Genomic DNA, 15,433 nt, shown 5'->3' with positions numbered 1-15,433 from the left:
GGTGCTACGGCTGCCACGAATTGTATTGCTCTCGGCGACTACTGCCTCCTAGCTGGATGCTCGCAGCTCGTCCTCCAATGATGCGTCTGGTATCACCACCTCTTATACTATCGTCGGTCTTTTATATATTTGAGTGCATGTCTTGGTCCAACGAGTAGTCCGGGAAGAATGTCCATCCTGCCTAGCCCGGCCACCAGGGTAAGGGTCTTATTTGAAGCTGAAGGCGCCCAAGGTATTCTGAGTTCGCATACTAAAGATCAAGCTCCCCATTGGCCAGGCAGCCGTCGATGTATGCTGCTCCACCTTGGCTTGGGATCCTATTAGCTCTTTCTCCAGGGCAGGGAGGACTATCCCTGACTGGTGCTTTGGCTCTTCCCCGCCGGGTCTACTTGCCCCTAACGCATGATCAGCAGGCAAACAGATCCTCGTCCTTGAGCCTGAGGTGTTGGCAAATAGGTGGACTGTCGTGTTCACTGGAATTACCATCCAAATCTGCGTTCGTATTGTCGCTGATTCCTTTACATATTTCCTGCAGTAGTTCTTTGGTTACTGAAGTATCATGCACTCGTTAAATTGGATTATCGTTTGTCCCTTTTTTGTGGTGAGAAAGGCAGTAATGTCACTTAGAAGATGCAGGATTATTAAGAGTTGATTTACCTATTGGCGAACAGATTTGTATATATGTACATATTCCCTATTGGTATTAGCAAAAACGGAAGGAAATGAAAGTGCGCACCTGAACTGCGGAAATCTTCAGCTACAAATATCTAAAGATGTATATCGTTCCAATTTGAGCTTAAATGCCTTTAAAATATTTGTGTTTATACAAATTTTCCTGTTTGCCCAACAAAACGAACACACAACAATAAAATCAATTTCAATAAGGCCAATAAGGTAAGTGGTCGGCAAAAAGTGAAAGGCTCTCTAACCAAATACAATTTTTAAATAATGGCACCAGCCATTTAACACCTTCCCGAAAAGAAAAAGCATAAACTCTATTTTAGCAACGAAATGCTCTATGAAAATTTCGTAAATATATGCTAAATGTTTTCATCAATAACGGATGATGGCTCATTGAATGCAGGTCATACTGATAATTTTTGGCATCGGGCCATTTTTCAGATCAATAACGGTCGTAATGTTACAACTTTTCCCTGTCCAATTAGACCGATTTATTGGCCTTTGAAGTGCAAACGTAATTCTCCAAAATTTTCCAAAGTAGTTCGAATTTACCATTTCCTCGAATTTACCTATTAGCATTGAATTTTTATGGCTGTTGTCACGGGGCCGAAAACCTGTAACAAGCGCCTCGTCTTCTATCTTGTTGAGCCCCTTTCACAGCAGAAACTAGACCCTTTGCGTGTGCTTTCCTCTGAATACAAAATGCCTCCAATTTGCACTCAACATTTCAAAAGAGCTCGTGCACAGATAAACGTTTCAGATATTGTTAATATGTGTATTTTGTTTGTTCTTTTTCTTTCTTCCATCTTTCTTTTGTGAGGATCATCATTTCGTGACTGAAGACTTTTGATATAATGTACAAGATATGCATTGAGTGTATGCGTAGGTATGTGGAGTGTTGGATGAAGACAGGAGAAGAAATTCGTTTCACACGTTTATTTTAACAGCTCGTCATTTAGATGCGAACGAAGCATGATTTGGCATATTGGATGTGAGAACCACCTTAATTATATATGCCAAGTCATCCTGTGGGGATGGTGTTACCAATTTTAGATTATGGTGATCATTTGTTTGATATTCAACAGACTAAAGTTCTATTAATATTATTAACCAGTTGCGTGTCCAGCACCTAACGTATCACACACAAAAGAATTCCTTCATATATTTGCGATGAGAGGATTCATACTATCCAGCGACAGGCGTTCCGTATCCAGCACGCTGAGTGCCCAGTACGGCGCAGTCGAAACTCTTTATACTATCCAGCGGATAGCGTGTCAGACACAAAAGAATTCTTCCATTGGCTTCTACCGATGGCATGCTCCGTGCTGGATACGGGACGCCTCCTGCTCGATAGTATGAATGGAGCTTAAATCGTGTGAACCATTTTAGACTTTCCTAAAAGATGTTTCTTATTTCGTTTATAAATTTCGGACAATAACATAGAAGAATATGTGATTGTCCTTCGATTCGAATTCTATTGTGGCCTGATTAAGTGAAATATCCCAACTAAACCTGGGGTGGTGTGTGTCGGATGGGAGAGGGGACTCTTAGCATTCAGACTGTATGTGTGTGTATGTGGTGGGGGAGAAGCTGCAGCTTCTGAGCACTCAGGTCGTGTTAGCCCATTGTACTCGCCACCCCTGTCTAACGGAACATTCTGGATTCGTTAACGTATCGCAGGATTTCCGTTAGTGGATGTGATGCTTCCCGTCGCAACTGGAGAACATCGGCACCAAAATTTGATGCCTGATGCGTCCATAGGCAAAGTCCTCCTGCTTTTCGACAGGATAATCTTTGCGGTACGCATGTTCGGTTCTGGTAGGAAAAGTTTGGTATGTCGAGCAGCATTATGGGTCATTATGGGAAGCTTGTTCCCAGTTTTTGAAGATAGACTTAGCCAATGCTACTGATACTCCAATTGGTGTTTTCGGTCCCGGCATAGGGGAGATTGACCCCTCTTTCGCTAAAGCATCCGAGATTTCATTCCCCTCTACACCACAGTGACCAGGTACCTATGGTAGTTCCACCGTATTGAATCTAGAGATAGAGTTCAAACAGTTTCTGCATTCCTGAGATATTTTCGAGGTGATCAAAAGACTACTCAACTTCCTCAACGCCTGCCCTTCGACTGCTCGTCAGTCACCCAGTTTACTGCCCTTAGGATTGCATAAACTTCGGCTTGAAAAACCGTTGTATATTGTCCCAAAGGAAAAGCCCATTTTTTGTTTTTATTCGAGAGGTAGACTCCGGCTCCCGAACCCTGTTCTGTTTTTGAGCCATCGGTGTATATCCCGTGTATATCTCGCCACGCATTTCCCTGCGACTGCCCAGTTCTCTCTACGCTTTAGGGTAACTTCATATCTTCTACCAAACAGATGGGAGACGAGAATCGGAAGGCATTGTAAGTACTGGATTCAGTACTCCCAGTAACTTTTCCAATGCTCTGTGCCCCCACATCCATTGTTTCCCCGTAGATCTAATCGAATTAGTCTATGAGCTGCTCTCATTGCAGTGCTTTGAATAAATATATCGAGGGGCTGCAAATTTGCATTTAGAGCTGCGCCGAATGTCGTGCTCATGGCACCAGTGATACCCAGACACACAGTTCTTTGCAGGACGGCTAGTTTACGGTGAAAACCTTTTTGTCTCATCTTAACCCACCACACTAGGGATGCATAAACGAAGATCGGTCTCATGATAGCAACGTACATCCACATTAACACATGAGGCCTGATTCCCCACGTCGAGGCAAAGGTCCGTCTGCACTGTCCATAAGCTGTGAGAACTCGTTTCATCTTTACCTCTACATGTTTGTTCCAAAGAAGTTTTTTATTTAGAGTGGCTCCCATATATTTCACTTCTTCGGAAAGTTGAAGGGTTGTCCCCCTCATCTCAGGGAGACAAAGTCCATCCAGTTTTCTCTTTTTGTGAATAAAACCAAGGTGGTTTTATTTGGATTAACTGAAAGGCCATGTTTGAGGCACCAACTGTCTATCAAATCAATGGCACATTGTATATTTCCACACACCATTTCAAGATCCCGGTCAACAGCAAGCACAGACACGTCAGCAGCATAAGCTTGAGCGTGTATTGAAATTGCAGTTCGCATAGTAGTGAGTCGATCATAATGCTCCACAGAAGCGGCGAAAGCACACCTCCTTGGGGGCACCTCAGCGCACAGCAATCTCTGCGTTAGCATAGCATGTATCCACTTAATTGAAGTGTCCCACAGGATCATCAATTAGGTATACATTTTTCCCATGAGTTTGCCGGAATTCATTCCTTTTTTGACATTCAGTGGCAACTCGCCAAAGCAGTCTGCAGAATTCACTGCGTTTTTTGTCACCATACTTCTTATTATATTCACCATAAACTGGGCGCGCCAAAATCTATTGTATGTGGCTCTGTCTGTTACCTTCTCAATTGGATCCATCGGACAAATCCGGGGATATGACGCTAGAGTTCCTGGGGGCTTATTGGCTTTGGGAAGCAACATCAACTTTTACTTTTTTTACTGGGCGAAGAATATTCGTTTTTTTAGGCACGCGTCGAAGATGTTAGCGGAAAGGTTGGAGCTATCTTCACTGCCAGCTTCAAAGCTGTATCAGGGTTGCTACCCAAACCTGGGGCCTTATTGTTACTGATCCCCTGAACATATTTCGCGCAGCTCCACACCGATAACTGGAAGTATGATTTTGGTAGTGAGGAAACAGTGGTAACAATTTCTGCCAGAATGCGCGGAAAGGCACCTGGGCTGATCTTTAAAACCTTTTCATTACCGTCCAGTGAGCCACACCCTAAGGCTTTATATCTGCATTTAAGCGCAGCTGTTTCAAACAGTTCCTTCTGTTTTCGCGAATCTTGATAAGAGTATAAGCGGATTTTTATTGCGCAAACGCCTGGATGAGAATTATTAATTAAAGCTGAATCACGATGATAGCCCCCTCCACAGGAGAGCTCCTTATCTAGGATTTGGAATTCGTCTGAGAATTGATCCTCGTACATAATTGGATAGTGTCACTGGATCATTCCTGGATTCCACGCTCGAAGGGCTCGTCGGGTCAATTACTGCATACCACGGTCAGTTTGGTATCGTCTACTTTGACCTGTTTCCTTTCGCAATAAGTTGCGCTTGATCGATTGCTGGCGTATCAATATGTGTCTATTGGCTTAGTCAACAATAATACTTGAAGCAACTACTCCATTTATCAATAATTTTAACCTCCAAATCCTTACCAAAAATGAAACTGCCATATGACACCTATTCGATAATCAAATTCGGAAGGTGAGCCAGGTGCAGATATATTATGCCTGCTATCCACTGTTTCAATCTTATCGAACACACTTTCCCTTTTGAAAACTGTCAAGTTCCTTTACGGTTGTTCCGGATATACTCACTTGCGTATTATGACTGAGAGACCTCTAATGAATCTTCTGCAATAGTTCTCTTGCCATTCCCTTTTCTGTTTCTTCGCTTCTTGTTTTTATTATCATTTTTGGTTGCGGGCTTGGGCCCTACAAATAAGCTTCGAAAAGAACAATCTTAATTGACAGAAACAAATAAGCTTCGAAAAGAACAATCTTAATTGACAGAAACGGCATACCAGGGTAAAAGGCTGCAATCTGTAGCTAGCAGCCATTTTTTGTTGGCTAGCGAAGCGTGTTACCGCGGGGTAGATTCACTATTTGGCGAAGATCGTACTAATCCGCTAATCTAATGATCAAGTCTGCTGTCTCCAAGGCAGTTCAACGGAAGTTTGACGTCTATCTAAGAATAAACTATTCAAATATTTCCTTTTAAAGCATAAGTGGTATTTTGTTTATTTAATTAATTTGTTAATTTTGATTTGCGGTGTCCAGGCATCGAGGTCCACCAGTTCTATATTCCTAAAAGCTGTATGGCGTCCTGGCCTATGCCATCGTTCCATCTGAAGCAGGGTCTGCCATGTTTTCTTTTTCTACAATAGATATTGCCCTCACGGACTTTCCGAGCTGGATCATCCTCATCCATACGGCTTAAATGACCACTGCAACCTATTGAGCTGGATTTTATCTACAACTAGACGGTCATGGTATCACTCATCAATTTCGTTGTTTATAGGCTATGAAATCGTCCATCCTCTTGTAGGGGTCCACAAAATCTCCGGAGGATTCTTCTCTCGAACACGGCTAAGAGTTCGCAATTTTTCTTGCTAAGAACCCAGGTCTCCGAAGAATAGATGAGGACTGGCAAGATTAATAAAGAAATCCTCAATTTGACCCTCTGCTGAGACGTTTCGAGCGGAATAGTTTTTGTAAGGTGCAATACGCTCTGTTGGTTGCTAACCGTGTGCAGCCAAAAATCTCGTGCTTCCTGCTCGATTTGGATGGAAGTAGATTGCGCATTTCGGCAATATCGTCAACTTAGCCCAGTGGTTGGGTGGACTTGAAGAGGATGGTGCCACTCGCATTTGCATCAGTATCGCGGATCACTTCTTCCAGAGTTAGATTAAACAAGTCGGGAAACCGGAAGCTAGACGCTTCAGGTATGAAAGGTTTTGTGTATTTCTTTTATAAAGAGATTTGGGTGTGCATTTGTGCCATTAGCATGTGGCACGTAAAATATGCATATATTATGTGAAAATACCCACTTTCAAGTGATATTGACATTCATAGTCTTGAATTTGCAGAGGAGCGCAGATTTGACCTAGTATAACTTTGTTAGTAATGGTGCGATTTTCACCAAATTTGGCAGGATCATGATCTATCCTGTTGCCTACATTGCTGCAAAATTTTGTGATTCTAGGGTGAACTTAAGAGGGGCTTTCGTCAATTTTATAGTAATATACTATTATTAACTTTATTTGAACAGGTATCGATATGGAGGGTATTTCGGAGCCTAGGCACCATATAGTGGCAGCCCCCTGATTTTTTCTAGATTTTTCGGTCGTGTAGTTCCTGAGAATGGGTTCGTTAAAAAAATGACCACTTTCAACCCCCCGCACTCCCCACCTTTTCAGCAAAAGTCAAAACTAATACCAGCTTCAAAAAGTACTAACCGAGACCTTTAATTTGATATCCCACATGACTATATTTGATGGAAAAAAAATTTACACCCCCCTTTTGCATGTATGGGGACCCCCCCCTTAAATTCGTCGTAAGAGGATGTAACTCACTATATGCGTGAGCGTTCACAGTTCCCACCTTTCTACCAAATTTGGTGTCAATCGCTATAACCGTCTCCGAGAAAAATGCATGTGACGGACAGACAGACAGACAGACGGACAGACAGACAGACAGACAGACAGACAGACGGACAGACAGACAGACAGTAAACCGATTTTAATAAGGTTTTGTTTTACAAACAAAACCTTAAAAAGAGGTGTAATAAAGCATTCCCTTATTTTAGACGCTTTTAGACGGTGAATGCTCTCGGGAGTCATCCTGCTTTTTTTATCTGGCCTCGCACATTGCTCAGGGTCAGCTTAGTCAGCCTTATCAATTTTGGTCAGAATTCTTCCACGGCTGTGTACAGTTTCACTAGGTCTGTGCTATCATAGGCAGCCTTGTTGCCATATTCCAACAGTTTTTCCTTTGGTTGGCGCGGAGAGAAAGTCTGTTGCTTTTCCATGGGCCGATGATGTTTTGGGGCTGTGATTGTTCTCTGTACTTTTCGAGTTCTAAGACTTATTGTTTCTCCCTTTCCTATTTGTCAAGTCGCTTCTCCTCTCGATGAAGTTCTTGACAAGTCTTTGCGACTTGCCCGCGCTCTTTGAGAGTGCATATTGCCGTTGCAATCTTCCGTTCTGTTGCTAACTTACATTCATTGTTGAACCAGTCTTTCCGACTTTTTTTTGCGATTGAGCCCAAACATGCTTGTAGCCGTTCCAATGATAACGTCCTTCTGCTAGTTGTTAAGATGATTTGTTAACAGTTCACCCCCAGGACTTTAGATAGCTGCGGTTATTGTAGCATCCATTTCCCCCTCATAGGTCTTTTGGGGGGACTCTGTTATGAATGGGTTCAGTGGTCACGTTTTCCTGATTGCCAGAGGGGATTCTAAGTGGATTTGTTACTCGAGCTTTCAGCACTATGGCAACGAGATAACGATCCTGGACTATATTGTCCCCCCCATCAAAGCTGAGAGGTGACAACGTTCAATTAACACGTGGTTAATTTGAAAATTGGAAAAGTGTCCCAACTGCAGAAGCCCTTATATGTTTGTGGACCACTTTCCACGCAAACCAGGTACTTCTAACAACCATTTCGTGCGACACTGCCAGCATAATACACAGTCCATTGTCATGTGAATACAGGCTCCGTCCCTATTTCGGTGTTAAAATCTCCAAGCACGATTTTGATATCACACTCGGGACATGGTTCGAGGGTACGCTCTACTGCCTCGTAGGAGGTATCCTTCTTGGACTTTGGAGTCTCCTCTGTAGGAGCGTCGTGAACGTTAATGAGGCTTATATTTCGAAATTTACCTCGAAAGTGTAGAGTGCATAGCTGTTCGCTTAAGTTTTCAAAACCGATAACAGCAGGTTTAATTTTTTGGCTAGCCTAATTCGAGCATATGGTTTACCGGATGGCCACTATAATATGTGGTGTAGTGCTCTTCTCCAGGAAACCGTTTCCTGTCCAAAGCATCTCTTGTAACGCTGTTACATCAGCTCTATATTGGGACGGGGTATCGGATAGCTGCCTAGCAGCTTTTTTTCAGCACAGGGAGCGCAAGTTCAACGAGAAAGAGAGTCTTTGTAAAATCCGTCCAATCTGAGGCTCCTTCCGTTGCTCTGTTTTCCGTGTAAGGTTGTCAACCCTACCCATCGCTGAAGAACCATTTGTCCTGTTTCAGGCGTGCGAGACTCACCTTCATACTTCTAGGCTACAGTTTTTCATTAAAAATGCATTCCCAGGGATCACCACGTGGAGGTGAAGACAGAGTTTGGTAGTAAAGCTGTTGGTTCTGGTGCAACAGGTGTTTTCCAGGTTTTATGTTCCATCGTTGGTAGCAATCCACGTTCCGTCCTGGGGCCTACACGGCCCTATGACCGCCTTTACTACAGGCCTTACAATAGGCAGTCAATATTTGTCTGTAATTTCGGTACGTCCTCGGACTACCAACTAAACAGCTCCCCATCGTCAGAGAGCTAGCCTGGAACCGTTTGTCACATTACTTCAAGCTAGTCCCAGAACTTTCCCGCCTTGTGGAGCCTTCAAATCAGGGAATTCCTTTCACCAACGGGAGGAGACAGGAGGAAGGGAACTGCCAGTTCAAGCAATCCCCTGCCATCCGGCTCCTCCACCGGTCGAGCTCTATCTTCTTGGGCTGCTGACGAACCCCATCCCACCTTCCACCAGAGAAAAAGTGCGATGGGCGTCGTCCACAACTGCATTGCAAAACACACAATCCGGAGATCGCGCCTTTCCAATCATGTGCAGATAAGACTGAAAACCACCATGCCCACTTAAAAATTGGTAAGAAAATAGTCAGTCTCATCATGCTTCCTATTCAGTTACCGCCTATGTTGCCTATGAGACGAGCAGTCCATCTGCCTCTAGTTTCATTTTGCCAAAAGAGCTGCCAATCGTCTAAGGTGCGTTGCTGTTCTTCGCGAATAACAACCTTCCTTGGCTCGTCTGCCTTGCGCTTGTACATGGCTTGACACTCATTAGCAAGAAGGGCAACGGGGATCATTCCCGCGATCACCATCACGGCCGGTTCAGAGATAGTGCGGTATGCAGACGCCACCCGCAAAGCTCCCCGCTTTTGTACTTGTGTGAGACGTTTACGATATACGTCCTTGCCAAGAACATCAGCCCATACCTCTGCGCCCTAGAACAGGACAGACTGCCTTGAACTCATCAGGAGACGTCGCCTGCTAGACATAGGACCCCCAATGTTTGCCATCAGCCTACTTAACGCTGAAACTCCAGCTGCAGCTTTGTTCGCTGTTGCTTTGATTTGCTCAAAAAAGATCATCTTTGAGTCAAGAGTGAGCCCGAGGTACTTTACCGCTGGTTTTGACTCGATCATCGACTCACCGAACGATATGGGACGCACGGTCGGAATTCTCTTTTTAGTGAGGATGACCACTTCGGTTTTTTCCAGTGCAACGTTGAAACCATGAGTAGTCATCCATCCGCTTACCCGTCGCATCAATATGCCGAGTCTGTTTTGCCCTGGTCAACAGTGCGTCCAGCAACAAGCGCCGCGACATCATCTGCATAGCCGACCAGGGGCGACTCTTTTGGCATGTCGAGTTTCAGTAGACTATCATAGGTAGCGTTCCATCCGGCCCTAGGATGGATCCCTGTGCTACCCCCGACGTAACCTCCATCCTCCTCTGATTCTCTAGTGTTTCATAGAGCAAGGAGCGGTTCCTTAGATAGTCCTTCAATATCCGTAAGAGATAGTTCGGCTCGTTGAAAGTATTGTCTAGTGTGCCTAGAATGTCTTTCCATCTTACGAAATTAAATGCGTTTCTGACGCCAAACGTTACGAGGAACATCATTAGTCGCTCGTCGAACGGCATGCAGGACTTGTATGACCGCATCAACTGTGGATTTCCCTGCTCTAAAACCAAACTGACGGGGAGATAAATCTCCGGTAGCGCGTATCGCTTCAGGGAGTCTACTTCTGATGAGATTTTTGAGCACTTTTCCGGCAGAGTCAAGCATACATAGTGGGCGGTATGAAGACGGCAACTCGGGGTCGCCTTTCTCTTTGTGGATCAGTGCAACCCTCGCCAACTTCCAACGAGCAGAGAAAGTGCCCTCTTTCAGGCAAGCGTTAAATGCGCTGTGCAGTAGGTCTGGTCGGTGTTGGAATACCAGTTTATATACCTCTGCTGGAATACCATCGAGTCCTGGCGCCTTCCTGCTTTTCATAGAGAGGACTGCCTGTTCCAACACTTTTAGAGAGCAAAGTGGACACTCCCCGCGCCGACGTCATAATCCCATACGGGGTGCGCAGGGAATAGTACCCTTACAATGCGGTCCATCTGCTCGGCCTTAAGTGAACAGGGTTTCCGCAGAACCCCGTGTTTTCGGGTTACCAGTTTGTAACCGAGTCCCCGTGGGTCCCCATTCACCTCGCCGACGAGATCCTGCCAGCAGCGAGCTTTGCTCTTGTTTATTGTGCTGCGGATTCTCCTTTTGGCTGATTTGTACTCCCTCACTATGGTACATGCCTCTTCCTGGTTGCTTAGACGTTGTGTTAAGCGACGGAGCCTGTGACACTCCTTCCAGAGCTCTGCGATCTACCCTGTCCACCAATACATAGAAAGTTTGTCACATCTCGATTCTCTGCTGGGCACAGAGGCACCGCAGGCCGTCGTTATCAGGTTCATAACTGAATTTACGATAGTGTCGGCTGCAGCGGCTCCGCCCCCAGGAGTACTCTCCAGCGTAGCCCCACATGTTTCAAGAGTTTCGACAAACCTCCCGGTGTTCATTTTCGCCACGTTCCATGCACAGAAAGATCGCCAGGGTGGCGGCCACCGAGAGTTTGTGTCTACCACTTCGAAGACAATGAATCGCTTGTCGAGAAGTCTTCCAGAACTCGCCACCCGTCCACCAGTGATTCCGACGCGAAGGTTACATCTGGAATGCTTCCCTCGTAGCCCCGGCGTCGGAACGCTGGGGTGGATCCGGTGTTCAGAACTACCAATCTTGTTCTCGCCGCCATTTCCAGAATTCGTTTCCCTCTGGAGTCTGTGTGAGGCATGCCCTATTCAAGTGCCCTAGCATTGAAGTCACCCCCGACCAGGACCAGGAACGTTATTCCTTAACATCGATTCCAGACAAAGCCGTCCCTTTGGCCTTGGGGCCACCTAAGGAGGGTGTCGTCCCGAACACAGATGGCAGCGATACCTGATATGTCAGGGTCCATGAAACTGGGTCCTTATTTGGGTACTGCTTACTGATGAGTACTAAATCAGCTTTGTTCTCCGTAGGGAACTGCGCTAGCAACCCGGGAACGGTTGCACTCCGGTGCATATTGATTTGTAGGGTGCGAACCGTGTTGCGCATCCTAGCTCTTTCCAATTTTGCTCTGAAGACTGGACACCGCCCCGAGCCCGCAGTGTGCGCAACATTCTCATCAGTCACGTCTCGGTCCTTGCATAAGACGCAGCTTTCCTTTTCATTGCAGGTGTTCGTTTTATGGCTTGCCTGACCGCATTTATGGTATGTAGCCCTTCCGTCAGGTCCCCGGCAGGTTGCAGTCGTGTGCCCATAATCCAAACATCAGTAACATTTGGTTGGAGCGGCCTGGATTCGTATCCTACACACTATTGTTTCTTGACTTAACAGAGGTGAAGATGGAAGCAGTTGTGATCACGATTCAAAGGGAAAAGAAGGATCATTCCGTAATTGTGGAAGTTTAGTTCAAACTGTTCAAAGAGAGCTAGAAAAGCTCAAATAGATGGAATCATAAAGTCCGTCCGTCCTGTGGGATCGAAGGAGTTTTTATGGGGTGCGCATGGGACGCACGGGTTCTAGACCGGGTGCATTTCATAAGAGCTCGTGCCGGACGTGCCTTTCAGGGATATTTATACCTCCCTACCCCCCAAAATATAGCAGCAATAACTGTGACAATTTGAACTAACCAAGAAGTCGGCTTATATTGTATGTGGAGCTTATTAGCCATTACCTGTTATCAAAGTACTGACATCAATATATTGACTATATTTTGGCACTTAATTTTCATAGGAAAACTTCCAAATTTTCATTTCTATTCGCTCTCTTAAACTAACCGCTCAATTTCCCAATTTCACCCCGTCCTGCACTACTTTCTGATTTCACCTCCATAATACATCTTCTCCTAAGTCGTTCATCAAAGGTCTCCGATCTTTTCTTCAACCATTTACCACAACGAGATCCCTCCTTCATGCTGTTCGTGACAAGAAACCAAGCGACCAAAAGACGACAAAGATTACTTTCCAGGTTGTTGCCACAAAGAACTCAGGGAGTCATAAATTCAGAAGTGGTACGACTAAAAAATCTGCATCCTAACCTTCTTTCCACCGAAGGCATAAAACGGTCATATTAAGGGCTGCTTGGTTAAACACAAAAGACTTGCCGCACACCCTCGCTTCCTTCCTAAAACCCAGACGGAGTTTCCGAGAAGATGAAGCAATGAAGTGAAGAGGTTTTAGTGCATATTGAGGTGGACATAAATCGAGGGGACATGTTAAGCGGTGCATATCTAGCGTAACTCTAATAAGGTGACTTCAGGCTGAAATTTCGCAGTACATAGGGGTACCTTTGTATCGAGGTGCACTTATGAAGCATTACATTATGTAGTGCAATACATAATTCAAGCCTAGCCAATATCTTCGGAGGAGAGGATGGGAATCGGCTCTTCTTGGCACAGCCGGGAAACCTGTTCTGCTTCGGTTGTGCTTATTGTATGGACTGCGGATTTCTGTACGTGGACTTCTTCGCAAAGTCTGAGGATAATGGAGTTAAATAAAAAGTTCTTTTTTATGATTTCTGCAATCTTCGGTAGTGAGTAATGCTCCTCGATGCTGGAATCTATTACAGAGATGGAGTTAAAATTTCAAGGCGGAAGGATTTTGGGCTAAATCCGTACCTTACTTAGCTCTCAGCTTTAAAGCAGGTTGAGCGTTATTTATCCACTTCATTAGTTTAAATTTAAAAACAATCACAATTTCCCATATTACGTTTTAATGATAAGGAAAATTGACTCGTGGACAATAAATTATTAGGTGCCCTCAATTTATTTATGTTACAATTTTCACTTGAGAAGCAAACTGATAATGAGGAAACCAATTAATTAGCTTTATTGCTGTAGTTTCCTATTGTCTTCATTTTATCAAGTGCACAAATAGATAAGTAGGAGACCATAAATCACCTGAACGATATAAAAGTATCATTGCTTCATTATTTTAGCACTTGCGACGTGATTGTTCGAGTTGGAGAAAACGTTCTGGGTGATAATTAAAAGGAAGAATGCAATTGAGTTAGATACTCGTAGGTGCTTGATACCATGTTCGTTGTCGCGGTTTAATGATATTGACATTTTCATTGATATCTCTGAAGATGTTTCCCCTCAAAGGTACTTTCTTTGAAGTTTTTACAGATAACACTTCTCAAGGCTTCCACGCTCTCTCTGAAAACAGAGTATGCAATTGTTCACCCAAGTCCTTGAAAAATCTTCTCCTGAAATCCAACTCTGCGCCGCATATTTTAACGTGTAACACAGTAAGCTTACTTACCAGTTGAAGTCTTACGGTAAGAAAAGGTGAAGATCATCGTATAGTTAGTAAATTGAGAATGCCTTCTGCGTTTACCAAGATCATGACGAAGATCGAGCTCTGCTGGATGCTTTCCAATATGCTCGCTGATTTCTTTTTGCTTCCTTTCTCCATGATCGTCGCCTGCACCATTCGTTGCCTTTCTTTTTCCAAAGAAGTTTCGCTCCATTTGTTTGGTATTGGGAGTTCGAAGGCATCTTCATGTACGGGGTTAACATATCTATGTGTATTTAAATTCAAGTCTTGGAATACTGTCTAGGTTGACTATAGAGAAAACTTCAAAATTTGGATGAAGCAATCGATTCACTTTAGAAAGGATTTGGTATAAAAAATGTATGAGATATGTACTGTATCTATTTGGAAAACTTTGCTGATATGAAAAGATATTTACATTACAAAATGATTCACAATGTAGTAATAAAACAACAATTTAATTGAAAAGAGGTAGAATTTATGAAAATGGGTGACAATTTCGAAGATGAGAATGTCAAGTTTTTGGCCAAGAAGAATCTATTGATTATATAAGAGATGGGGCCGGAACCATTAATCACATTTTGTTGTGGCTGCATCCTTATATTTTTTTATGGGTGGAGTTGGAAATCTTAAAAGGACGTTGCTGCGTCAGATTCCAGCTGGGTGTGGAATTCTCACCCAGTAAAACCACCCCAATTCTCCGCTCGTATCCCCGCGGAGCAACCGTGAAGTATGTCTTCGAGAGGAGGGCTCTAGTTTACACCAGCACAACTAAGTCCAGGACCCGCCTCGCTTTCCGGACTCGATCCAGTTCCTGCAGCTTTTATTGTATCGCAATTACTGCCGCGTTTATCGCGCTCCAAGTTCAGCATTTCCTCTACGAAATTGTGGGGTCCGATAACTGCGTTTAGGGCATTGTTTAACCTTCCTTTTTCATTCGCGAATCTCAAATAATGGAACATAATATGCTCCGGGCCCTCGGGTGTAGCGGCGCATTCGGGGCAGTCTGGGGACTCATCTAGTTCAAAGCAGTGTAAGTACTTCCTTACCCGTAAGAAATTGCGTTAGGTGATAATTCAACTCTCCATGCTTCCACTCGACCCAGCTCTCAATGCTGCCATCTACTGCCCAGCTCCTTTCTAGTGGCTTTCCAAAAGCCCGCAATCGCCTCGGCTGAATACACCGGATACTGTCGTATAGGCACTGCGCACCCTCAGCGCGATTGGCCGGTATGCCGAACTCACCTTCTCCTGGTTCACTGTTTTATTTAGTGCGTACGCCTAGAAAGGAGCCGTGTATAGCAGCATGGATTTGACTAGTCTGCGATAAATAGCCGGCGACTAGATTTTGACTTTCCAATATTAGGCATCATCCTTGCTAGAGGTGAGCTAGCGTTTGCTGCCTTTTCATGTATATAATCCAGATGCCTCTTGAAGCTCAACTTGGCATTGATCATTACCCCCAGGTAGCTAATGATCGATTTTGAAATGACCTCGTAATTACCAACCCGGATT

Source organism: Hermetia illucens, chromosome 4 (genome assembly GCF_905115235.1).
Source record: "Hermetia illucens chromosome 4, iHerIll2.2.curated.20191125, whole genome shotgun sequence".
Lineage (NCBI taxonomy): Eukaryota > Metazoa > Arthropoda > Insecta > Diptera > Stratiomyidae > Hermetia > Hermetia illucens.
This window is presented reverse-complemented; position numbering follows the sequence as displayed.